General features: G+C 41.9%; 1 protein-coding gene across 10 annotated transcripts in view; it reads left to right on the forward strand.

Annotated features, from left to right (window-relative positions):
• The window catches only part of LOC126199361 (transcriptional enhancer factor TEF-1), an 835,913-nt gene that overhangs the window by 565,229 nt on the left and 244,748 nt on the right, over positions 1-25,936 (forward strand). The window contains exon 1 of one of the 10 annotated variants that reach the window (XM_049936233.1): positions 13,705-14,636. The exons of 8 other annotated variants lie outside the window; for them this stretch is intronic. The gene's annotated coding sequence lies outside the window, so the exon portion shown is untranslated. Of the gene's footprint in view, positions 1-13,704; positions 14,637-23,558; positions 23,644-25,936 lie in introns of those variants that run through there. One more of the 10 variants, XM_049936235.1, reaches the window with a different exon arrangement.

Consider the following 25,936-nt stretch of genomic DNA (forward strand, 5'->3'; position numbering starts at 1 on the left):
CGCTATTGTGTAATATTTCGCCACGAACGACATCTGCGCAATGTCTTCAATTCTTGCAAGTGTCTGTCGTGCTCAGAACAGTGTTCTGTTTAGTGGTAAGTGTATTATGTCGGGGTTATGTGGATTCGCATGTGGGCAGATTGTTGGTGCTCGCATGGTGGGGTTTCTGTAACCAAAATAGCCGAAGTATTTGTTGTTTCAGTAGGCACCGTATCGAACGTTCATAAAACATGGAGGGAAAGCGGAAAACATGATCATCGGCTAATTCGCAATGCGGACACAAGTGTGTTAAGTGATCATGATGGACGGTCATTGAAGAGGATCGTGGCTGACGAAAAATGAGAGGAAGACAGCTGCAAAAGTCCCCACAGAACTGAAAGTCGCCCTCGTGAACCTTGTCATTACTAGGACAACACGAAGGGAACTCATAAGCAGAAAATTGCAGGGCGAGATGAAATTCTAAAACCACTCCCAAGTGCCTGCAATAAGACGACATGGTGCCGAAGCCATAAAACCTGGCCTCTGGAGCTTTGGACGAAAGTGATTCGGTCGGATGACTTACTTCACAAGTCTACAACTTATGGTCGAATTTGCTTTTCAATAGTGAAACATGGCGGGGGTTCGGTGGTGATTTGGTCAGGCTTTTCATGGAGTCCCATGCGCCCCTTGGTAATTCTGAATGGTCATTAGTACCAAAAACACTGTGACCACATTGGTTGATCATGTCCACTCCATGGTAAAATGTTTGTTTCCCATTGCGCATGCCGTGTTCCGAGACGACAGTGCCCTTGTTCACACAGTACGCATCGTCTGGGACTGCTTTTTTGTAAACAAGGATGAATTGTCTTCAACTGTAACCACCAGTGTCACTAACTCTTTTGTGATCCCTGTGCAGCTCCATCATCGAAACCAGAACTTGCCACTATTTTCAGGAAGAACAAATGGTATAAAAATGGTTCAAATGGCTCTGAGCACTATGGGACTTAACATCGGAGGTCATTAGTCCCCTAGAACTTACAAGGGAACCTCCCCATCGCACCCCCCTCACATTTAGTTATAAGTTGGCACAGGGATATGCCTTGAAAAACTGAACACAGATCAATCGAGAAAACAGGAAGAAGTTGTGTGAAACTATGAAAAAAATAAGCAAAATATACAAACTGAGTAGTCCATGCGCAAGGTAGGCAACATCAAGGAGAGCGTTGGCTTACGAGCGCCGTGGTCCCGTGGTTAGCGTGAGCAGCTGTGGAACAACAGTTCCTTGATTCAAATCTTCTCTCGGGTGAAAATTTTAATTTTTTATTTTCAGATAATTATCAAAGTTCAGGCACTCACACATAATCAACTTCGCTCTCCAAAATTCCAGGACATGTTCAGATTTGCTTGGCCATATATAGAATTTGACGGTCTACGCACGGAAACATTTGAAAACGTAAAAAACATATGTTTTGACAGAGCAAGGGAAAACTGTGCGACTCTGAAGCTGTTGCATTCATTTGATGCAGTTTATGTGACAAACTCTTATGTTTTCATCACTTTTTTTGGAGTGATTATCACATCCACAAGAAAACCTAAATCGGGCAAGGTAGAAGAATCTTTTTACCCATTCGCCAAGTGTGCAAGTTAGGTGGGTCGACAACATACTCCTGTCATGTGATGCACATGCCGTCACCAGTGTCGTAAAGAATAGATCTGACGTGTTTCCTGTGGAGGAATCGGTTGACCTATGACCTTGCGATCAAATGTTTTCGGTTCCTATTGGAGAGGAACGTCCTTTCGTCTACTAATCGCACGGTTTTGCGGTGCGGTCGCAAAACACAGACACTAAACTTATTACAGTGAACAGAGACGTCAATGAATGAACGGACAGATCATAACTTTGCGAAAATAAAGAAAGTAAAATTTTCACTCGAGGGAGGACTCGAACCAAGGACCTTTCGTTCCGCAGTTGCTCACTCTAACCACGAGACCATGGCGCTCATCGGCTAATATTCTCCTTTCTGTTGCCTATCTTGCACATGGACTACTCAGTTTGTATATTTTGCTTATATTTTCATAGTTCCACACAACTTCTTCCTGTTTTCTCGATTGATCTGTGTTCAGTTTTTCAAGGCCTATCCACTGTGTCAATTTATAACTAAATCTGAGGGGGGTGCGATGGGAGGTTCCCTTGTTCGAACTACTTAAACCTAACTAACCTAAGGACATCACACACATCCATGCCCGAGGCATGATTCGAACCTGCGACCGTAGCAGTCGCGCGGTTCCGGACTGTAGCGCCTAGAACCGCTCGGCCACCACGGCCGGCAACAAATGGTATAAGATTCCCTTGAAAAACCATACAGCAGCTGTGTTCGCCCATTCAGAGACGACTGGAAGCTGTTTCGAATGCCAACGGGTTCCTACACCGTATTAGACATGGTAGTGTGTTTTATTTTTAGTGTTTACGTACGAGGGCCGTTCAGAAAGTAACCTCCGGTTGATTTAAAAAAATACACCAAGTTAAATAAAATATTTTAATATATACATCTTACAACTACATCTTTGCACTATTTTTCTACATAGTCTCCATAGCGATTGAGGCACTTATCGTATCTCTTCACAAGCTTTGAAATTCCTTCTGCATACAAATCACCCGCTTGTGCCTGGAGCCAGCCTGTGACCGCATCTTTGAGCTCTTCGTCATCAAACCGCTGTGTCCCGAGCCATTTCTTCAAATGCATGAAGAGGTGATAATCACTTGGCGCCAGGTCTGGGCTGTAACGTGGATGGTTGATAACGTCCCACTTGAAGGACTCAAGAAGGGCCGTTGTTCTGCGAGCAGAGTGAGGACGGGCGTTATCGTGCAAAAAAACGATACCGGAAGTCAGCATACCACGGCGTTTGTTCTGTATAGCCCGTCGTAACTTTTTTATTGTTTCACAGTACACGTCTTGATTAATGGTCGTACCACGTTCCATGAATTCAACCAACACCCCTCCCCCCCCTTTGGCATCCCAAAACACCATTGCCATCAGTTTTCTGGCAGAAAAATCTTGCGAGGCTTTTCTTGGTTTGGTAGGCGAATTTGAATGTGCCCACATCTTTGATTGTTCTTTTGTCTCAGGGTTCACGTACTTAATCCACGTTTCGTCACCGGTTACGATTCTGTTTAACAACGGTTCTCCTTCGTCCTCATAACGTGACAGAAAGTCTAATGCAGAGGCCATTCTTTGAGTTTTGTGGTGGTCGGTAAGAATTTTGGGCACCCATCGTGCACAGAACTTACGGTAACCCAATCTTGCTGTCACTATCTCGTACAAGAGAGTCTTAGAAATCTGTGGAAAACCAGTAGACAACTCCGACATTGAGAAACGTCGATTTTCACGAACTTTTGCATCAACTGTCTGAACGAGTTCGTCAATCACCAATGATGGTCTACCACTCCTCTCTTCATCATGAACGTTTTCTCGTCCACTTTTAAATAAACGTACCCATTCACGGACAACTCCTTCACTCATAACTCTTGGTCCGTACACGGCACAAAGCTCACGATGAATAGCTGCTGCAGAATATCCTTTGGCTGTAAAAAACCTTATGACAGCACGCACTTCACATTTGGCGGGGTTTTCTATTGCAGCACACATTTCAAACTGCCACAAAAACTAAACTAGCGCAGGTACGACGTTCACTCGACCACGGCTTGATGCCGACTGACCTGTTGAGTGCTTGAACGCACAGATGGCGTCGCTACTCCCCCCACAACACGCACTGTGACCAATCGGAGGTTACTTTCTGAACCGCCCTCGTATTTTGCCGAACCCTTATTTCCCAAACGTAGTCGGAAAACCGTTGAGAGAAACCGCATTCCCCTCATAGCCATAATCCGTAGACTTGCGTTCATAATGTGTTGGTTAGTGAAATACTGATGATTGTGAGTGCACTCTGCGGTTTTATATCTTGTTAAATTATGACACAGTCAATGTTGTGATGGTTGCTATTATAGCTCTTATAGCTCTTGAATTAATTGCATAGTACATGTACTTCTCAGATTTACGGAAGTACGCATTTCTGATGCTGTACTTTTCTGAATAAATTATAGTTTCTTGGAAATTACTGTAAAACGATGTACTAAACCCTGATTTAAACAAATTTTCATTATTATTATGGTATTAAAACTTTTAATATGTTTTAGTGTCCTTTTTAAAACGTTGAGCAGCTGGTGTGCGCTAAGAGTGTGTGTGTATGGGGGGAGGGAGCGGGAGGGAGAGAGGGGTGGATTAATAAACGGCACGTCCAAGTAATAAAAAGCACATCACTAGCCCCCCCCCCCCCTCTCTGAGAACCGAACCATGGATCCGTGCCTGAATAGCAACAGTAGGTACGGCAACACAACACTGCCATGAGGCGTTTAGGATATTTAGGAAATTAAAAACGTTGGCATGTTTCCCGCAGAGGCTGCAAGAATCCAGACTAGTTTTGAAGCTAAAGGAGCAAGTTGTTAAGATGCTGATTCGAATTCCGGGCGCGGTGTTCAAATTTCCGTGCAGCCATAGAGAATTATGATTTCCCAACATGGATGAAGACGAACACCTGGTTAGTTTCTTTAAAGCGATACAGATGATTTCCTTTCCCATCTTTGCTCAGTCGGAGCTTGAGCTCCAACTCGAATGACCTCGTGTCGACAGGAGGTCAAATCACAATTTTCTGTTATTCCGTGGTTTTAACCTGTTTCCGTCTACCACGTACACTAAGTAAGTTCGATCATTATGGACGGAGATTGGGAAATTTGCTAAGGGAGGAATCCGGGCAATATGCGCTCGTGTTGGGGGAGCCACGGCTAATTCGCTTGTGAACATTCACGCTTAGCGTCGCGAAAAATTGCAATTTAACTCGCCGCTGGGCAGCACGAGCTTCAAAGCCGACACCCACAGTTAAGTGCGAGCCCGACAATTTTTCCCTCCTTAATAGCCGCATCATTAATTTTTTAAAAAAGTAACACGGACGTGCTGTAGTTCTTTTCCCTCGTATACTCATCAAAAAAATATAAGTTATTTTGTCCGTTAAATCTGTTTTTAAAAAAAATTGGTTTCAGGCAAAGCCGTTTCAGCAGATACAGTTACATATTTCTAGGAATGAATGAATATTGATTCTCTGTTTAAGTGATGTGAATACACAAACGTACTTGTAAACAGAATGTCATCAGCATGTTATGCCCTTCGAATCCTGTCATCAGTGTGTAACATGCAATGTCTTACAGTTAAATACTATTTGTATGTACACTAAATTCTTAGCTATGGAATTCTTTTTTGGGGAACAAATGCACAAAATATGAACATAATTTTCAAACTACAGAAAAGACCCATAAGAATCATCAATAATGGTAGTCGAGCTCATTGTAAAGATCTGTTCAAAACACTGGGGTTTTTAACTGCTCTGTGTGAATACATTTACCAGTCAATTGTGCAGATCAAGAATAACATGTAATTACTGCACGAACAGTTGTGTCCATTACCATGGAACAAGTGCTAGACTCAACTTATATTTGCCAAGAAAAAATAAACATAAAACTCAAAACAGCATTTTCTACCAAGGATTAAAACTGTACGATAAATTATCGGAGTAGATGAAAGAAATAGCAAAAATACAGTTATTTAAAAAGGCAGCTAAAAAGTACCGTTATGCAATACTAAAACAGAGTAGGGATTTGGTAAAAAAAGTTACACAAATAAATAATAATAATAATAATGATTATAAAACATCCAACATTCCACATAACACCTTCAAACTATGTTTTTTTCTTCTTTTTTCCGTTTCTAGAAAAACTTACCCCAAGCTATGCATTGCACAATGCTAACACCGCTTCCTCATTCTGAGCTCAACATCTCACTCATTATAGAGGGATGCTGACTCAGTTTTTCAGTATATCAAATGGGAAGTTGTGGTACAGAAAATAGCCCTGTGTGTGTGTGTGTGTGGTGATTGTTGTGAGTAAAAGTGGTATCAAACAATGTGTGTATAGTATGTGCAGTGACTTATAGTGAGATATGAGTGAACATTGTGGCATTACTTTATTTAATAAGTTATTCGTAAAAAAAAGTATTGTATACCAGGAGTAAATCTAATGATTGTTTCTAACTAGAAGTCTGTAAATGTATGTGTATATGAATTAGCTTATTTGAAATTGGTCCAAACTTGTAAATACTTTGACATGTCCTGTATCCTGTAAAAAGAGATCTGCAGATGAATAAAGCTACTGCTGCTACTACTACTACTACTACTACTACTACTACTACGACGTTGCATATGATACAAATAGGATTTCTGTCCTATTTCATGACAAAATGTAAATCATAATGTATTACATAGCTAAATTGTGTATAGACAACATTTTAAGTTATCTTTTACAAAGACGGGTGAAACACTTGGCAACGAACTATACGTTTTAACCAAGAGAAATAGAAAAATAAAAATTTTGAAAATACTGTACAGTGCAATGGTTCTTGGATGACTGTACATATTCTAAGAGTACGTGGTAGCAAAAATGTTCTCTTCAACGAGGTAAGAATCACCGCTTGAAGAAAATACCAATTTTAACAAGTGTCTTGTTTTATTAGCATTTGACATGCTCTTGATCTATTAATAGCAACAGTATCTTTTCTTGAGACTGGCGAGTTGAGAAATGAAAGGTAGTGTGGAATCTGTAGCTGAATCGCTCAAAATCGTGTGGATTTGAAGTTAAGATTCATCTCTACTAACTATGCCCATTCTGTTTTTACGTGGTCGACAAGTTTACTGTGAAAATCACTGTGTGGTGGGGGTGAGTCGGTGGGAAGGAAGTGCGGGATTACACTAGCAATTAGTAATAACTGAATATTATGCTGTATCTTACGCGTCGCTAAAAGAACCTGTAAATTATGAGTAATATGGTTGTGGATACGTGTGAAGTAATTCCTCAGATTCTCAGACGAAAATCTTTCTTTATTCGTGTCAGTATAGAACATCAGGCTAGTCACAGTAGTAACAGAAATAGTAATTATGTCTTATACAACTCACACCAGAAGAAACATATATTTCAGACAGTGGCTGATGTTAAGTTTTATGACCTATAATAATAGAGAGATTTTAAATGATTACACACCAAAGTTCACCACAGGGAATTATACGCAGGCTAAAAGCTTAATGATGAACATTTTTACAATAAAGTGCAAACAAATAACAGTGAGATATGCAGCAAGCCTAGTTTTCAAATAGTGGCAATGGTTCGTTTTTAAATATTTGACTGGTACACTGAGTCACCCCAAAATTTATACTCATCATCTATGCTGCCACCAGCCAGTGCTAAGCCTAAACTTAAATCTGTGTGTCATAGTTGATTTTAATTATATGCGCTATCGTCTGTGGCTTGCCACATCAAAAACTGCTTGCCCAGGTCTCTCCAGGATTCTTCACTATTCAGGATGTCCCGATGTCTATTCGCAGCTTTTGCAGCAGTCTCCATATAGCCTAAGATTCTTAATGACCTGACAGTCTTTTTACAATGTCTGTACATTCTGAATAGTTGGCAAATACGAGGTTTATGGTTCTGCATGATTATCTCTTCATCTTTATTAAGTGGTGTTAGATAGTATTGTAAACTATTCGCGGACTTTAGCTGAGGTGATTGAGGTAAATTTTCGTGTGTCAGCAAGTGAGGCGAGTATACACGTACCTGCATATGTAGCAATCACACATCGTATTTCAAATGTACCTATACGTGGAAGGGAATGTAGCTCGTGTGCTGGGTTGGTTACAATCAGCCTGTGATTAATCTGCAAATTCTCTTTCAGCGAACGTCGGCTATCCTCACATGAGCATGCATACGGGTTCGACGTATTCTCCAGCCGAGAGCTAGAATATTTGTCATCAGTGTTTGATGAACTGAACGACGCTGTACTTGTAGGTTTGCGAAGGAGAGTTCTGTCTTTATGTCAATGCTTTGGTTTTGATGTGTTAACACGCGGTCGAAGGTGATACAGACCTGGATGAGTTGCCTTGCAGCTTTCAGTGTGCATCATTATTTTGTAGATTAACATCACGTAAAGCAAATCCGGAATACCCTAAATGTGAGGGGGTGCAACTGCAGGCCAACCAGTGCTCAAAAAACAATATTTATCGAAGTGTGTGTTTCCCATGCACGTTGAGTAACGCTTGGTGATAAATCTTCTCCAACAACATCTCCTCAGTTTTTTTTTTTGTTTTTTTGTTTGAACGCCAATTTTATGGCAAGTTTCTGTCCGCGGCAATGATAATTGCTTTTTAATTAGCATACCGCATGTCGCGAAATCTCTCCCGTGCATCCGTTCGGCTTTTCGGACATTCCATCTCGGTGTTTTCTTAGACGACACACTCATCCGTGCTTTCTGTCTGAAGATTCTTCTAGAGACCTCACTTCCAGTAATCAACAGCTTGTGCAGTGGCACAATCTCTGAGGCCGATTCACCAAGAAAATCATTTAACACACTTTCACTTTCCAGTTTGTGTACTAATGGTGCCTGTATATTATTGTCAGTTATGAAACGTAATTTACACACGCCGTATTCACAGTGAAACACATCAAACACTGCTGCTGGGAAGATGCAGAATACATGCACTAGGGTCAAAAGAATCTGTAGTAGGTGTTGCTATGATATTAACAGAAACACGTGGCCATAAACCGTCGTAAGACCCAGGCGCCGATCCATTGTTGGCTTCTGGAGGTCACAGTCTCTCTCTCTCTCTCTCTCTCTCTCTCTCTCTCTCCCCACCCCCCTACCTTTTCTATCCATCTCCTTTCCTCTTCTCATCCCTTTCTTCCCCACCTCCCGCCCACAAATACAATCTAGCGCCGCACCCGCATTACTGTGCCACAAAGTCCTCGGATTTTAGTTGTAATACGAATAAAATGTTTTGGTATAATGAAAATATTTTGTTTGCAACAGCTGTTAGTGCAGTGCTTTTACTTTTTTTTAGAGGGGGGGGGGGAATATGCCCCCTACCCCCGAAGATCTGCGATTGGTACAAACATCCTCTACTAGATTTCACTCAGTACTGTATTCGTTTTCTTGCATGTTCAATTTAGAAAAAAAAAAGTACAGTGTCAAAGTGAACATAGGAGTACATTTATAGAGTCAACACATCGTATCACCTGAAACAATGATTCGTGGGCCAAGAGAGTAAACTGAAAAATCATCTTCCATATTTTATATCGTCAAAGGAAAGGGATATGATGTAGGATAACTAGAGACTGTGTTAAGAAACTAAGAAATGGCATCCAACTGTTAATCTATAGCAATTATAGCAATAAATGTAACTATCCATGATTATAGCGACCGAAGACTAATAAACTTCGTCTCTCAAAAGTAACAATAGTGTCCTAGGCATCAGTTCCGTAACGCTAATCAGCAGAAAAGCGGTTTGTTAAATTGAGTTTGATTTCCACAGATGTCTTACTAAATTCTTTTCTATTTATAAAATATGAATACAATAAAAAACAAGGATCTGTTGGTAATATGTGTACTCCACAACTTTCAGAAAGGAAGAGCTCAGAGGTGTTGTAGAAGTACTAGTAATTAGCTTGTATTTGAATTTGAAATGAACTTACAGAGGTCAAATCTGGAATCCGAAAAAACTAAGCATATTTGTAATCTTATTGATTCGATACATGCATTTACACACATCAAGCATGATTCGAAAAGAGTCACTATTTGCGTACGTTTCGAAACCAAACACGAACTGTCTCACTTTCAAAAGAATTACAGCATGACAATATACAATACTGCGGCCAATAGAACGGATTACTTTTGAATGCATTATGGGAGTGGCAGTGATCAATGTGTTACATAAACAGTAAGCAATAGAACAGAGTTTCACTGCAAGGAGCGCAAGGCAATTTGGATAAGCCTGTGGTAGCTTTTATATCTATTCGACCACCACTAAGCTTTTCGATGCTAATGCCATCACCATTGGGTGGGGTATGGTACTTTTATGTCTGTTTCATTGTTTGTATACACATGTGTTGTCTGTCTGTCAGGCAGCACTTCGATAAGAAGAATGAGGGTCGTCTTGTTCTGGTGGAAGAATGTTAGCATTATTTTCTGTATGTAGGTATAAGCTGTATTTACTGCTTACCTGGGCTATCTTATTTGTTATACGCTGCTATAATGAACTTTACCTGTATGTCACAACGGGTGAGCCGCTCGGTCTAGGCGCCTTGTCACGGTCCGTGCGAGTCACCCCGTCGCGCGCGTGTGTGTGTGTGTGTGTGTGTGTGTGTGTGTGTGTGTGTGTGTGTGTGTGTGTGTGTGTGTTAGTTTAAGTAGTACGTAAGCTTAGAGACCGATGACCTCAGCAGTTTGGTCCCATAAAACCTTACCACAAATTTCCACATTTTTTCACAATGCGTGTTCCAGTGCTAAAAAACTAAAATAAGTCTCACAGTCCAAAGATGTTTGCTTTCACAAAATTTCTGGCCATACGCCAAGAGTTGCTTCAAAGATATAGAGATATATTGTTGTGGAATCTTAGTTCTGTACTACCATGTATTCGCCTAGATATACAGTAGGTGTATTTTCCACATAAGTGTACAAAAGCGTAACCACCCTTTCAGTGCTTTAAGCAAAGGTAACGTTTCTGCACTATGCCACAGACCTGTCTGTGAAATATATAACAGGTGTACGTCACAAAAAAGTTCAACAATTTAAAAAGTGAATGTTGTTGTTGTTGTGGTCTTCAGTCCTGAGACTGGTTTGATGCAGCTCTCCATGCTACTCTATCCTGTGCAAGCTTCTTCATCTCCCAGTACCTACTGCAACCTACATCCTTCTGAATCTGCTTAGTGTATTCATCTCTAGGTCTCCCTCTACGATTTTTACCCTCCACGCTGCCCTCCAGTGCTAAATTTGTGATCCCTTGATGCCTCAGAACATGTCCTACCAACCGGTCCCTTCTTCTCGTCAAGTTGTGCCACAAACTCCTCTTCTCCCCAATTCTATTCAATACCTCATTAGTTATGTGATCTATCCATCTAATCTTCAGCATTCTTATGTAGCACCACATTTCGAAAGCTTCTATTCTCTTCTTGTCCAAACTATTTATCGTCCATGTTTCACTTCCATACATGGCTACATTCCATACAAATACTTTCAGAAACGACTTCCTGACATTTAAATCTATACTCGATGATAACAAATTTCTCTTCTTCAGAAACGCTTTCCTTGCCATTGCCAGTCTACATTTTATATCCTTTCTACTTCGACCATCATCAGTTATTTTGCTCCCCAAATAGCAAAACTCCTTTAATACTTTAAGTGTCTCAATTCCTTGCGAGGTGCCGGGGCTAGCAGTGTATTTAACACTAAATTCTTCTAGAATCTACATATGTACATGATGCTCTAAGCCCCTCCCCCCCCCTATTCTAACTCCGACTTTTGCTGTTGCACAAGGATTAAAAAAAATACGCGAACTGACTAATCAACCCTGCCAGTGGAGTAGAAGAGAGTTTGGCACCTGCAATAATTTAATTTGATAAATAAGTTAAATAAACGAAGGTTTCATTAACATAGTGAGGAATGATAGGGTTGCTCTACCGATCAACAGAATGAAAGTTCTGTCCAAAATAACAATATGATTTATTAAGACTAAACACAAAATAACAAACAAAAACACATGAAACATTTACAATACATCAAATTGGCTCAAATTGGATACTCATACAAACACTGTAAAGGTGAAGTTGTCCCTAAACTAGATTGTGAGGTTTAAGACGAAGTGGTATGTGGAGCCAATTCCTTGCCACTCAAATCTTGAGAGAGACACACAGCTAACCCAACATTAATTGCTGCCACTCAAGACAGAACAAAGTTAGAAAAAGACGATCAGGCGCGCTCTGCTGAGCTCTGATTATCACCTAGAAAAATCCCTATCTGCCGGTGCTGCGGACATACATTACCAAACTGTCTTCTTAACTGCCAGAACACGATCTGGCGAACCGGAGGCGATGGCTGGTTGCTTCGACGTCCTCGACTGAAAAGGCGAGAGCCGACTACCCTAGAGCACCCGTACAGGCCGAACACCGAACATTCCCGCCCCCACGACAGTGGCCGTGGTTAAACGTTCCAATCAGCAACTCGAAAACCGGCGGAAAATTCCACTCTATTGCGGGAGCACTACCATTCCACCAATGGAGATTCTTGGCGCCAATTTCTGCGCTGATTTTGCGACGTCACGGAGGTATGCCCCGAGCAAGCCAATCACAGTTACTATTTTGCAGAAAGCGCGGGAATTTTCCCGCCACAACTGCCTGGGTACACAATTCATTCCCACGCCTCGCTGGTAGCCCGCCAGAAAGTGTTTTCGCTAAGATTCTGCGAAGTAACGGAACCTCTAGCCCAGCCGCTACTTCAGGCCCCAGCGGGCGTGTCTCTTGACAATGTCGGCGTCTGGAAAGCATTCACTCGACTGCATCACACCCGTCGGCTTAACCCTCTCGAGATCAGCGGAGCCCGCCTGTCACCAGACCACCTGGGTGACGAGAGACGCTGCGTGAGAAGTCTGAGAGACGCTGCGTGAGAAGTCTGCGTGTGAAGGAATAGCAACTTTCCACCGCATGCAATTAGAGAGGAGAATCGTAAGATAGAAATATGAGAAGGGGCTCATGCCACCTCTCATCCTAATCTAATTCCCTCAGCGACACACTATTTAATTTGACTACATTCCATTATCCTCATTTTGCTTTTGTTGATGTTCATCTATATACTCCTTTCAAGACACTGTCCATTCCGTTCAACTGCTCTTGCAAGTCCTTTGCTGTCTCTGACAGAATTACAATGTCATTGGCGACCTCAAAGTTTTTATTTCTTCTCCATGGATTTTAATTCCTACTCCAATTTTTTCTTTTGTTTCCTTTACTGCTTGCTCAATATACAGATTGAGGCTGTCTCACTTCCTTCCAAACCAATGCTTCCCTTTCATGCCCCTTGACTCTTATAACTGCCATCTGGTTTCTGTACAAATTGTAAATAGCCTTTCGCTCACTGTATTTTACCCCTGCCACCTTTAGAATTTGAAAGAGAGTATTCCAGTCAACACTGTCAAAAGCTTTCTCTAAGTCTACAAATGCTAGAAATGTAGGTTTGCCTTTCCTTAATCTAGCTTCTAAGATAAGTCGTAGGGTCAGTATTGCCTCACGTGTTACAGTATTTCTACGGAATCCAAACTGATCTTCTCCGAGGTCGGCTTCTACTAGTTTTTCTATTCGTCTGTAATGAATTCGCGTTAGTATTTTGCAGGCGTGACTTATTAAACTGATATTTCGGTAATTTATCTGTCAACCCCTCCTTTCTTTGAGATTGGAATTATTATACTCTTCTTGAAAAAAAAGTGAGTACCATAATCAATACCGACGTCATGACAGTGGTTTTGAAATGAAAGTGGTTGTCATCTCAATGTAGTTGAGGATCTTGAACCGTCTGTATAGTCTTCACTCCTGATGGTTTGGACCATCTTGGATACACAGTGCAGTAGCTGTAAGCGCCGGACAGCGTGCTGCGCCGAATGTGCCGTGTGTGCCGTTGGCGAGCTGGGAAGCGGAACCCCGCTGGCCGCTGGCCGAGACGCAGTCTGGCCGTCGTCTGGCGAAGCGGCAACGCCGCCGCCCGCCACCGCCGCCATCTGCAAAGGAAGCCATTCAGCGCCCCCGGCCGAGCAGTCACGCTTTCAAAACCACTGCCTCACCTCTCGGCTTTACGCAGCTGCACCCACGTTTCGTTTCCTGGACTGTCTTGTGCGGGTGGGTGGACGACACCAAAAGTTGCGGCGTTAAATTACTCTTGTTCCTCGGTGTGCCTTACTTACCTTATTAGACTAACGCAGTGGCGGAATTGACGCTAGGAAGCAACAGAGCCAGTGGACTTGTTGAGCCCACACAAGAGTGTGTCTCAACAGCTTCGTGATCGAGAGTGAGTTCGTGCCGGCGTAGGGGCGTAGCCGCATGTTAAGCAATCGGGATGTCATCTTTGACACGAAACATAGTACCAATGTTTAAAAAATAAATAGCCGTTCGGTTCTAGTATTCTCCCCAATTGCAAATATGTCACGAGATCGTGCAGCTTAAAACACTGCTGAATTCGTAACTAATTCGGCAAAAAGCTTTAGGTTTTTACTTCTAGTTGCTGCAACATTAATGTATTTACATAGTTATTGTGATGTTATTATCGGACGTAGGCAGCGCCCAGATCTGCCAAGTAGTTATGTCACCTAGACCCGAGTTAACGTCTAGATGAACTGCAATGAACTCATACAAGTCTTCGATACCTGCGCGCGCATCAGGTTGTGTTCGGTGACAGCATATCCGCCAGTGTCTTCTTGGGACATCGTCCGGCAGTACGTAGACGCAGTGACGGCAACACTGTTGGGACATCTTAGGATACTTCAGATCGACTGTTGTGCCTATTCAGTACTACCGACGAACTCCCGTTGGGTTTTACAGTATGGAGAAAAGCATCGCATCTGAAAGTGCTCAAACCGACATCTGTTGACGCGTACAGGGAGGGCTTCTCCGTGCAATTCTACTCCAAGTAATCACACGTGTTGCTGGTTTCTCCCAGCACCTCGCCTCGGTGCCAGCGGATCAACATATGGTAAGTCTAGAAGTCATATATGCTAATACAGGACTCTTATTATATGTATTTACTTGGTTGTCAGCCGCGTTCCTTTGTTACAAGGCACGCTCCTGTAAAACGAACTTGTCGGGGTACTGTAAATTATCAGTTGTGATTGCTTAGCGGCGTTGGAATGCTGCTAAAGAGGCATTATTTTCTCCCTAAACGTATCGTACGTTGCGTAAACAAGGCGTTGACGAGGTTATCTCAGCTCACGCGTCACGGGTGTAGCTTTGTGGCTCATTGGTGCCACACTACAAATCTAAAGGACAGAGGTTAGGGACCAAATCGATACAAGGGTTATTACTGCCACGGATCACATCTTCCACAGCTGACAGTGACTTGTTATTGTGAAAAATAACACTTCAGGTTCCTCTATAATTAACGAAATAAGTCAGTTTAGAAGTTATAAAAAGCAGGAGCATACCATCTCAGTAAACTACGCCCAGTAAAACAACCAACCTTCCGGTTGATGACGTCTTTTGCTTAGCATTTTCGCGATTCTCATAGGTCTACTGCCACTAAACATACATTTTTGAAAGACTTTCGCTAATGGTACCTCCTAAGGAAGCGCTAATTTAGATGCAACTGTAACGTGCTTTTAATTATACATTTACAGCAACATTAAAAACATGTTGCTTGTGTCAAACAATTTTGTGAAGGTACAAAACTGATGAAATTGCCGTAATCAGGGTACTTTGTAATGAGTCATAAAGAAACCTTGGTTATTGGAGGAAATGAACAGGAAAATGTAAAATTCTAGGCTCCATGAAAAGCAACGAGGTAATAACTGTGGACTAAACTACTAATCGCCTATTTTGAGGTGTCCCTTTTCTGATCGGTGATACTCGACGAACTTCGGACCGCTGCGGGATGCTGACTATGGTTGCCAACCTTGTTATCTACGTAGCAGTATTATACGCTGCAGTAGTAAAGCAGCCATTGTGAAAACAGTGTTAATTCATTCAGGTGTTGTGTTTAGTGGTTGTTGTTGCTATCATCGAGGAACATGATCGAAGATGCTGTACCTGGTCCTTCTAGCGCCTCGCCACCGTATTTGTCACTTGTGCAACACATTAAACCATTTCATGTTCGTGTTTATAATGTGGCTCCCTCTGTGGGGAAGGGGGGTGGGGGAGAGAGAGGGGAGGAGGAGACGGGGCTTCAACCGGCAGTCAATGTTCCATGAGCCGATCACAAACTTTAGCACTCAGCGTCCTCCGCGAAAGGGCCACCATAAAGTTTGCGATTGTGTCAGTTGACTACTTCGGACAAGTGAGTCTACTGCAGCGCCCGTGGCGTTTTACTCATGTCCGGGGTCCCGTCTGTGTCGAGTGGTCATTTTCGTCTACGCGTTAGCGCCAAAGGTGCTTCTGTTGTGAGAGCTGGTTTTACAACTGAACGGCGAAAGTGAGGTTATGAGAAACTATCCCTTTTTCGAAAACATCGAAATACAGTAACAAAATGTAGGAACAAGTAATGACAGTAGCGTTTATTAATGACGAAAGCAGAATTCATAATGGAAATTCTTGACGAAGATCGTGTGGTAAGTTCTCTACGCTCCTGAGAACTGAAAGAATAGGGAATGTGTCATCCAGACATTTCAGAACATGTACATTTACTTTCTCGAGTAAATATACACTTGCAAACGCATCGAACAATATCTTGAAACCGGTAATTAGCGCCTCTTTGCTTTATCCTTTGTATCTTCTTTTCTTGTTAAGTGCGAAATAACAACAAAAATTATTTTTTTCGTCGATTAATTGTAGTTTTTCACTGTTGAAATAATTATCACTAAAACACGTTTATCGATTTACTTTCTTATTTACGCATAATCTAGGTTTTTCCTCTGTAAAACGTAGATACACCTTTGCTTAAAATATTTCGTCGCTTGCGGGAAACACTGGTACGAAAAAATATCACGACCTTAGCTATTCAACGTGTGACAAAAACATAGTAAACAACATAATAAAGATAAAGAAGAAATGACAGCATAAAATCTATTTCTGTAATAAGAGCGAGCTCGACCAGAATAGGTTGTTAACAAACGTCGCTATAATTCTCTGTTTCTGTGCATGCGCGGTGAGAAGTGTACTCACAAGGGAACCTCCCCATCGCACCCCCCTCAGATTTAGTTATAAGTTGGCACAGTGGATAGGCCTTGAAAAACTGAACACAGATCAATCGAGAAAACAGGAAGAAGTCGTGTGGAACTATGAAAAAAATTAGTAAAATATTCAAACTGAGTAGTCCATGCGAACATAGGCAATATCAAGGACAATGGGAGTAAAGGAGCGCCGTGGTCCCGTGGTTAGCGAGAGCAGCTACGGAGCGAAAGGTCCTAGGTTCAAGTCTTCCCTCGAGTATAAAGTTTAATTTTTTATTTTCAGTTTATGTGACAAACTCGTATGTTTTCATCACTTTTTTGGGAGTGATTCACATCCACAAGAAAACCTAAATCGGGCAAGGTAGAAGAATCTTTTTACCCATTCGCCAAGTGTTCAGGTTAGGTGGGTCGACAACATATTCCTGTCATGTGACGCACATGCCGTCACCAGTGTCGTATAGAATATATCAGATGTGTTCTCCTGTGGAGGAATCGGTTGACCTATGACCTTGCGATCAAATGTTTTCGGTTCCCATTGGAGAGGCACGTCCTTTCGTCTAATAATCCCACGGTTTTGCGGTGCGGTCGCAAAACACAGACACTGAACTTATTACAGTGAACAGAGACGTCAATGAACGAACAGACAGATCATAACTTTGCGAAAATAAAGTAAAATTTTCGGTCGAGGGAAGGCTTGAACCAAGGACCTCTCATTCCACAGCTACTCACGCTAACCACGGGACCACGGCACTTCTGAGCTCTCATTCTCCTTGATGTTGCCTATCTTGCACATGGACTACTCAGTTTGTATATTTTACTTTTTTCATAGTTCCACATAACTTCTTCCTGTTTTGTTGACTGATCTGTGTTCAGTTTTTCAAGGCCTATCCACTGTGCCAAGTTATAACTAAATCTGAGGGGGGTGCGATGGGGAGGTTCCCTTGTCAGAAATGCTCCACACTCTGCCTCTAGATCATTGTCATAAACATACCCGTCGTGGTTGGATGCTGACATTCACGCGGGGACTAAAGAGACACACTTCGATTAGTCTATTTTGATAAGAAAGACGCCATTGTAAAATGGACTTTAGTTCGCAAGTTAGTTAGCCATGCCGCACATATATCAGTGGCTAACAATGTATTGAGATGTATTTAAAGATATGATACGAAAAGAAAGACACCATGTACCACAGATATTCGCAGAATCTAAAGCAGAAGGACAAGGGTTATCTACAGCGCAGGCAATGTAACTAACTCATTCAAACGCCCGACCGATTTACTCTTGAATTTGGTTTATAAAGTTCGTCATACGATCATGCAATTGACGGAATTATTAAGTTGTCTCAAGGAAGGAAAAAGATTGATAAAATGGAAAAGTTTCAGTTATTTATTTATTTATTAGGATCTGAGGAACTATCCAACCGAAAATAACTTGGTCGTGGAACTAGCTTCTACACAGTTTACGCATTACTAATTACAAAATTGATAAGCAAAAGAATTAACGAAATAATATACAAAAATTATGGGAGTTTACGGATAAAATGACTCATTTTACAGAAAAGTTTTCAAATAATTAAAGGACTTCCTGCACAGAATAGAAAGCGTGTAACACGAGGAAACATTTCAACTTGTTTTTGAGTATTTGGGGTTTATGGCGCAACTTTTTTCAGTCCTGCTGGAAGCCTATTGAAAACAAAGTATTCTGAAAAATGCACCCCTCTCTGTACCATACTAACGAAGTGTTACAGAAGCGTTTATCGCTTTTCCGTGTAGTGTTGCCAGAAAGAATGTTGCAGTTTCTTCTGAATGAGCGTATACTGCCAATTACAAATCCCGTAACGAAATGTACAGGGACAGCAGAAATAGAATTTCGAAAAACGTGAACAAACGCGAACTCTCACCTTACATGAGTCTGGGAGCCCTTTTCTGGGCGAAGAATATTGTTGCTGTATGGTTAGAGTTGTCTGAAAATATAACATCATACGAAATATAAGAGCGGTAGAAAAAAAGCTAAGCAAGCCATCCCGTTTCATTGACAGAGACGTGAAGATCATTCTAATAGTGGAGATAGCAGTGGTTAGTTTTCGCTCGCTCAAGATATTGATCGTGTTACTTCCAATATAGCCACTTCACTTTTTGACCATCTCGGGACAGTAAAATTTAATTTACAAGCGTATCAGAGACTGTATACATTGCGCTTTGCTGCAGTTTAGCGTTACTGTGTTCTCTGAACGACACTTGCTTGTATTACTGACTTCCCTATCAGCTATGGCATTTATATTACGTTCCACGTCCTTCACAGTAATTTCAATATTTTCATTGCACTGAATATCGGTGAGAGATCCGGGCATAGATGCCTTTAGCGACATCTTACTGACATTTTCTGTTTATGTGAAGTTTACGACTGTACCTTCAAGTGAATGAAGGTGTTTGTGTCAGCAGCTGATTAACTTTCTTGACCGGCAGCCCGCGTTTCGGGAGCGCGACTTGATCATTAAGTGCCTTAACATGAAATTATGCTTCTGCAGCTACATTTATTGGGACGAACCATTTATTAACTGGTATCGATTGAAACGATGCATATACAGGAATCTGATAATAGTCTGAGCAGACTGATCAGAGTGCGTGGTATAGACAGCTAACAGCCAGAAATGTGTGGCCACGTGCTGCACTTTCTGTTGTCGACGTTGCTTAAAGTTCGAAGACTGGTTCCGCTCTCCGTGCTGCTCTGTCTCGGGCAGTAACCTTTATTATTGCATCCTACATCCATTTTATACGTGCTTCATGTAACCAAGGCTTGATCTACCTCAGAAATTTGTGTATCCTCCTTCCTCCAAAATCACTCTCCATTATTATATTGTAACTGTTCCTGGAAGCCTAATCATTAATCTTGTCAACCTGTACGTTCTCTTATTCAAGTTGTATCATGCATTTCTATTCTCAGGAAATGTATTCGCAATTGAGGGTATGAACCACCATCGGCCGTATATTGGAGCGACGACAATGAAAGTGCCTGACCGGGACTCGAACCCGGATTTCCTGCTTTAAGCGAGCGGTCGCCTAAACCGCTTCCTGTAACCATGTAAAAATCACAGCCCGGCCCAAACTTCCATATGTCGTCGTCCATATCCAACTACCTGTACTCGTACATACATTACGTGTATCCTCGTACAGTTGAGACATTTTACTTGAAAGTCGCTTACCCGATATCGGTAGATAAATAAGATAGAGCAGTGCCTGCGTTATTCCGATTTACGATGAAAAGTTCCTCTGGAGATGGATGCGCGTCCAAAGGCATGTATTTATTGAAAGTCGAGGGCCTGGTATTGGCGAATAAATACGAAATCGCAGTGCCTCTTTTACTAAGGATTACGATGGAATGATCCTTCGGACATCCATAAAAGAACATTCCATCGTATCGTACTTCTTAATCACTGCTATTTCTATTCACCCAGATTCCATTCAGTACCTCTTAATTAGTTATTCGTTCGCTTCATCTAATCTTCAGCACTCTTCTGTAGCAACCGCAGTTCAAAAGCCTCTATTCTCGTCTTGCCTGTACCGCATATAATCTACATAAGGATGCACTCCAGACAAATACTTCAATGAATAGTTCTTAACACGCTTATATTCGGTGTTGACAAATTTCTATTTTCCGCCCTTTCCTTGTTATTTACTATGGCCACTGCCAGTTATTTTGCTATCCAAATACCAAAACTCGGCTACTATTCTTACCGTAGAAATTTTCTCCACATTTTTTGTTCGGCGCTGATGAGATTGGCCTATTACAGCAGTGTTTGCGAAATTCTACCCTAGCGGGAGGGTTCAGCGCAAAGGAGTTGAAAAAGAATAAAGGCAGAATAACTGTCTTCGTCTATGGAAATGCTTCAGGCGATCATAAACTGCCATTTTTTGTGATTGTGAAACACAAAAACCTAGACGTCTAGAAATTGACACACACATGCCGTTTACTTACAGTGCACAGACTAATGCCAGGATGAAAGCAGAGTTGTTCAAATACTGTTTTTTTTTACCATTTCGTTCCAAATGTCAAAAAAAGCCCGCTCTACTCACCCTCCAGAATCGGAGTTCGTTTCAGGTAGTACTTTTCGCACACATCTTCCTGCCACTGTGAGGCCTATGCCTATGCACCAAGGGGCCATGCAGAATTTAAAGTGCCGGTACAGCGGAATGTTTGTGCAAAATCTGCCAAGCTCAGAATACACAGTTCAAGTGCAGTTTTAACATTGAAGACGCCATTTTCATGGCTGCAGTTTCTTGGACCTATGAAAACTACAACTTTGCACAGGGCCCAGAGAAAACTATAACCTAAACCGGCCGAAGAACCCGAGATTGAAAGCAATTTAAATGATGATGAGCCGATGCTGATAACTCTAAAATTGTACGAATGAAAAAGTCTGTATCGACTAATGAACTGGGTGCGTTTTCAGCAGCAGAAATTGGCGAATGGATCGACATTGTCAGGCATTCAGCTATTGAAGAATAGTTGACTGAGATATGATATTGCGAAGAGTTTTCATCTCACAGCAGGTACCAGAAAATGAGAATGACGAATAAGAAATATTCACAGCTCGTATTTCTTAGAATAAGGCTTTAGAAGCCTTAAACACTTCTGTAAAAATATGATGAGTAGCCAACGCTTCTGAAGTTATGAATCTGCTCATCATAACAATAGTTATTGTTAAAAATAGAGCTGAATCCAAAATCAAGTTAACGTTTTTGCAATGTTCCACAAGGCTTAGAAGAAAATTTCAGTTAACCCGTCAGTGGGAAATACCAATCCGACATACTCCGGGCCTCGACGATGTCATCTATCTTTACTGTTCCTAAAGGTAATTAACTGCACCAAATTCTTCGTAACAATTTTGTTAATGAGCTTGTTTTTGATCTTTTCAAATCAGTGGTGCTTATTTTATTTAGTAAATGGCACACACGAAATCAGAAGTATATTGAACTTTTCCTAACTTCTGAGCCTGAAACTTATTAAATAGAGCAGTACTGTATTCAACTTTAAATTTAATCTTTTTTTACATTAAAGCGATACAAATTGTAATTTGTTTAGTGTAATCTCTCCTATTGTGTTTAATAAAAAAGTTTACGTTTTCTTTACAGCTATCTAAGTATTGCGATATATCTGCTGAGGACGACAAAGACCGAAAGAATTTTCTAAATTAAATCATAAATAATTTAAGATGAGGTTTCTCTTGGACAAAAATACTGCACAGTACAGCAGTTACAATTAAGCCTGAGAGAGTATGTATCTGCTGAAACCAAATTAAAGAAACCAGTTTTAAAATTTTATGGTACAGGAATGATTTAGATGATGGTTGATAACTTATTTAAAACAGCCGCACCGAGAGCTTACAGAGCTGTACACAAGGTATCGGCCCGCATTGCCTGACTTCAAGAAAGAATTAATCAAAACGCCTTTGCAATAAAACGACACCAGGAAAATCCACCGTGTTTTTTATCAAACAGCCACACCCGAATCATATCTTCTTGTGGCAAAAGTTCAGAGATATTTAACATGCTCACAGGTGGTTTTCGCTAAACCTACAAGTAATCTCAGATACTTTGCCTAATTAGAACGCATTAAAATGTATTCAAAGCATCGCACATCACTTTGGGATGAAAATCTGCCTACAAAGAAATACCAGAACCAACAGAAAATGAAGCTAATGCGAATCACAATGTAATGTGTGCAGAATTTATTTACAATGTATTTACGAAAAAAATTGTTACGCATTTTCCTTGTTGGCCGTAGTAAATCTACCAGTTTTTATGCGTGTGTATATTGGCTCAGTAAGATTTCCATCAATAAATCGTTTTTGTATGGGGAGAATCTTGAAGATCGGTCCTTTTTCTACTTACTTTCCTTCATCTTTATAATACTATACCTTCGATAATAAATACTCTGTACTTACGATGTGTGATTAATGTCTACGTTCGAAGCGCTATGATCGTGTCGATAGCCGATTTTAGCGCTGTTGCCAAGCGTGTCCCTTGCTAACTTAAATCAACACTGAACCTCCGTTTGGTGGATCGAAGTTTTGTGCTATACAGTAGAGGAGGAGGATATTAGTGTTTAACGTCCCGTCGACAACGAGGTCATTAGAGACTGAGCGCAAGCTCGGGTGAGGGAAGGATGGGGAAGGAAATCGGCCGTGCCCTTTCAAAGGAACCATCCCGGCATTTGCCTGAAGCGATTTTAGGGAAATCACGGAAAACGTAAATCAGGATGGCCGGAGATGGGATTGAACCGTCGTCCTCCCGAATGCGTATACAGTAGAGCAGAGATCTGAAGAGAGTTCAGTTTCTGAACTAACGTCAGAATTGACCTCCAGTCAGCAACGTTTATACAATCGGGCCTTAGAACTGCAGTCCGGTTTCTGCACATTTTGTACGTACCTTTCCTTGCTCCCTGTATTTTGTCTCCGATACTGCTGTAGAATTTTCGAGCGTGTCTTTCAGTCAACACTGTTTGAAGTTCGAATTAGCCAGAACGTGGAAACTAGGCCGCAGACGGCAAGTTCTGTTCGGTGGTCTCCGTTCGGAACGCGGAGACTGCGAACGGCCAGCCGCCACAGCCGCCGGGCAACAGGTGGCGGACGGGGCCGGGTGGAGCAGCGATCGCATTTTTGCCAGGCGCGCCTCCGCTGCTGCCGCCATTCAGGCGCCCCGCCGACGCGGCAACGTGGCGCGGCGGTGACGTCACGGCTTACCTGGCGTGTTGACTCAGTGCGGCCGCGTGGCTGCAGTTACCGCGGCCGGGCGGCGCCGCAGCCCCGTAAAATTACCCGCTGCAACCGTGACGTCGTCGGCGCGGGCGCAGGCTGGCGCGTGCCGCGCGTCCCCGCAGGTCAGTCCCGTTCCCTGGCCGACCGAGCGTTAAGACCGTGTCACGAGGAGCAAGTGTCGCCCTAAAGCGTTCTTCGCACGGGCCGAATTCAAACGTCATTGTTTTACGTAACTAGCCTCTAAAACGTACGTTGCAGAGTCTCTTTGAACGTGCAGAGCAATATCAAGCACGTTACGTATATTCTGAACTCGCAGTAGAAAGTAAACAACGCAGATCGCATATCGTTTCAGTGCAGAGAGAGCAACGTGCTGCCAGGATGCTTCATGGTCTATATGTGTCGATGGATGCGAATAAGAAACACAATGCCTCTACAACATTAAAATTGTAGATTGTCACGCGTGGATTCTATCTCGTGTCCCAGACAAAGTGAAAAGTCAGTTTTTAAGTCAGAGCTTCCCAAACTTTGGGCTTTTTTAAAATTTTATTATGATTTCTGTGGCATTAGTTACGATTTGAAATGGAAGTAATCATTGAATGAAACAAGTTTTTCTCATTTTTTTGAAATTTTATTAACCTCCAAGATAAACAAGGTCTTCCATCAGAGTACCAGGATACTCAAAGGTGTCCCGTGAGAGAAAAACCCCGGGTTTAAGTCGTCTATTTCAAAATGTGTGTAATTCGCACGTCAAGTGCCACTGGAACTCGCTGCGATCACATGCGATCGTGTCACCGCGTACGTTCCGTATGAACGAGCGGCATCGTTTCTGAACGTTCAACAGGAAAACATGTCACTCTTTGCACGCCGGGTGCCACTTCCCACAGAGGTCTGAAGTTTCCTCGACGGCTGGTTTGCCTGCTGACGCTGTTATGTGGTGGAAAGAGAGAAGCTGGTCGATGAGAAAATGTCTCTTTCAAGAGCCGATGTTCAGAAGAAATCACTGTAATTAGCTATAAAGGTTGCCGACCGATAAATTAACGGAGGCTGCAGAAACACACACACACACACACACACACACACACACACACACACACCAAAGCATGGTAAAGAGCTTGGACGGGGTGGCGTGGTGTGTGATTTCTGTGCGTCGTTTGAAACTTGAGTTTAGCGTACGACGGAAACAATTTCGGTTGTTCAGCTGTGAGTATCTTTACACCGTAACGCATTTCGTTGTTTTAATAGTTCCCGTTATGAACTTGTAAAGGGTAGTAAGTACATAATATTTTGAATGGAAACCCACGTCCGGAAACGTTTCGTTTTCGTTCTATGATGGTTTCAATTCTTATTTCTCATACCTCATTCCACTCAAGCTAATCGGTCCTGCATACTTCCTGCAAAATATACTGGGCCGCCAGATTCGACTCCTGTGGATTGCTTCTTGTGGGTTGTTTGTAAAAAGAGGAAGATGTGCTGTGGCGAGTTCTGCACTAGAAATTGAAGGGACAGCTGGTAGAATGGAGAGTCTGTACCAGAACATGCTTCATAGGTACAATGTCTGTAACAACGGTGGGGTCGCCGCATCGAGTCGCTGTATTGTACGTACAGATGCTTTTTGCTTTGGAATAATGTAAACAGGTAATGTTTAAGCGTTAATCCAAACAAATGTGCTTAAGTGATACATGTTTCGTTAAGTTTTCTTTCGGAATGTTACCTAATCATTATACTGCTCACGCCTAATACAATTCTTCAGACAGAAGTAGACGAGTTAAACATCTAAGTCGAAACCATCGTGGAACGGAAACGGTACAATTCCGGATATATGTTCGTACTCAAAATATTATGGACCCACTCCCCTCTATAAGTTTTGGAAGTTTGTGACGGGAATTTCCCAACACCCTGTATAATGCTTTCTTTACTGAATTTGTGGACCATTCGTAGTAATGAACAGCACTGTGAGGTTAATTTCCGTCCAAGCGTCTACCTAGCGCGCCCCCTTTCAATATGTGACGTCAACCATCCACACGATTCCTGATTGGCCAATGTTGTTTACTCTTCTGAATACTATGTTTTGTAGCCTCTATTATTTTATCTACGTTACTTGGCGTAATATTTTTCGGCCAGATGTATCGCGTTCGATACCTACTTACTCAGATTTTGTGCTATTTCCGTTTTCAGTAGATAAATAACATTCCCTACCAATCATAACTTAATACAGGTTGAAGTAATATACACAAAATTGTTGTTTAGTGTATCGATCCGTTTAACATATGGTTGGAGCTCAAAATGTGAATTCTACATAGTTCACGCTGCTTTTACGAAACATCACCTTTTGGAGGCACGATAGTAAATATCTTGTCCTTCGTTAGTGGAAAAACCATATTTATTGCGCAAAAGTTTTGTTCTGTGGTTTTGCAG

The sequence above is a fragment of the Schistocerca nitens genome, chromosome 8, assembly GCF_023898315.1.
Source record: "Schistocerca nitens isolate TAMUIC-IGC-003100 chromosome 8, iqSchNite1.1, whole genome shotgun sequence".
Taxonomy (NCBI): domain Eukaryota; kingdom Metazoa; phylum Arthropoda; class Insecta; order Orthoptera; family Acrididae; genus Schistocerca; species Schistocerca nitens.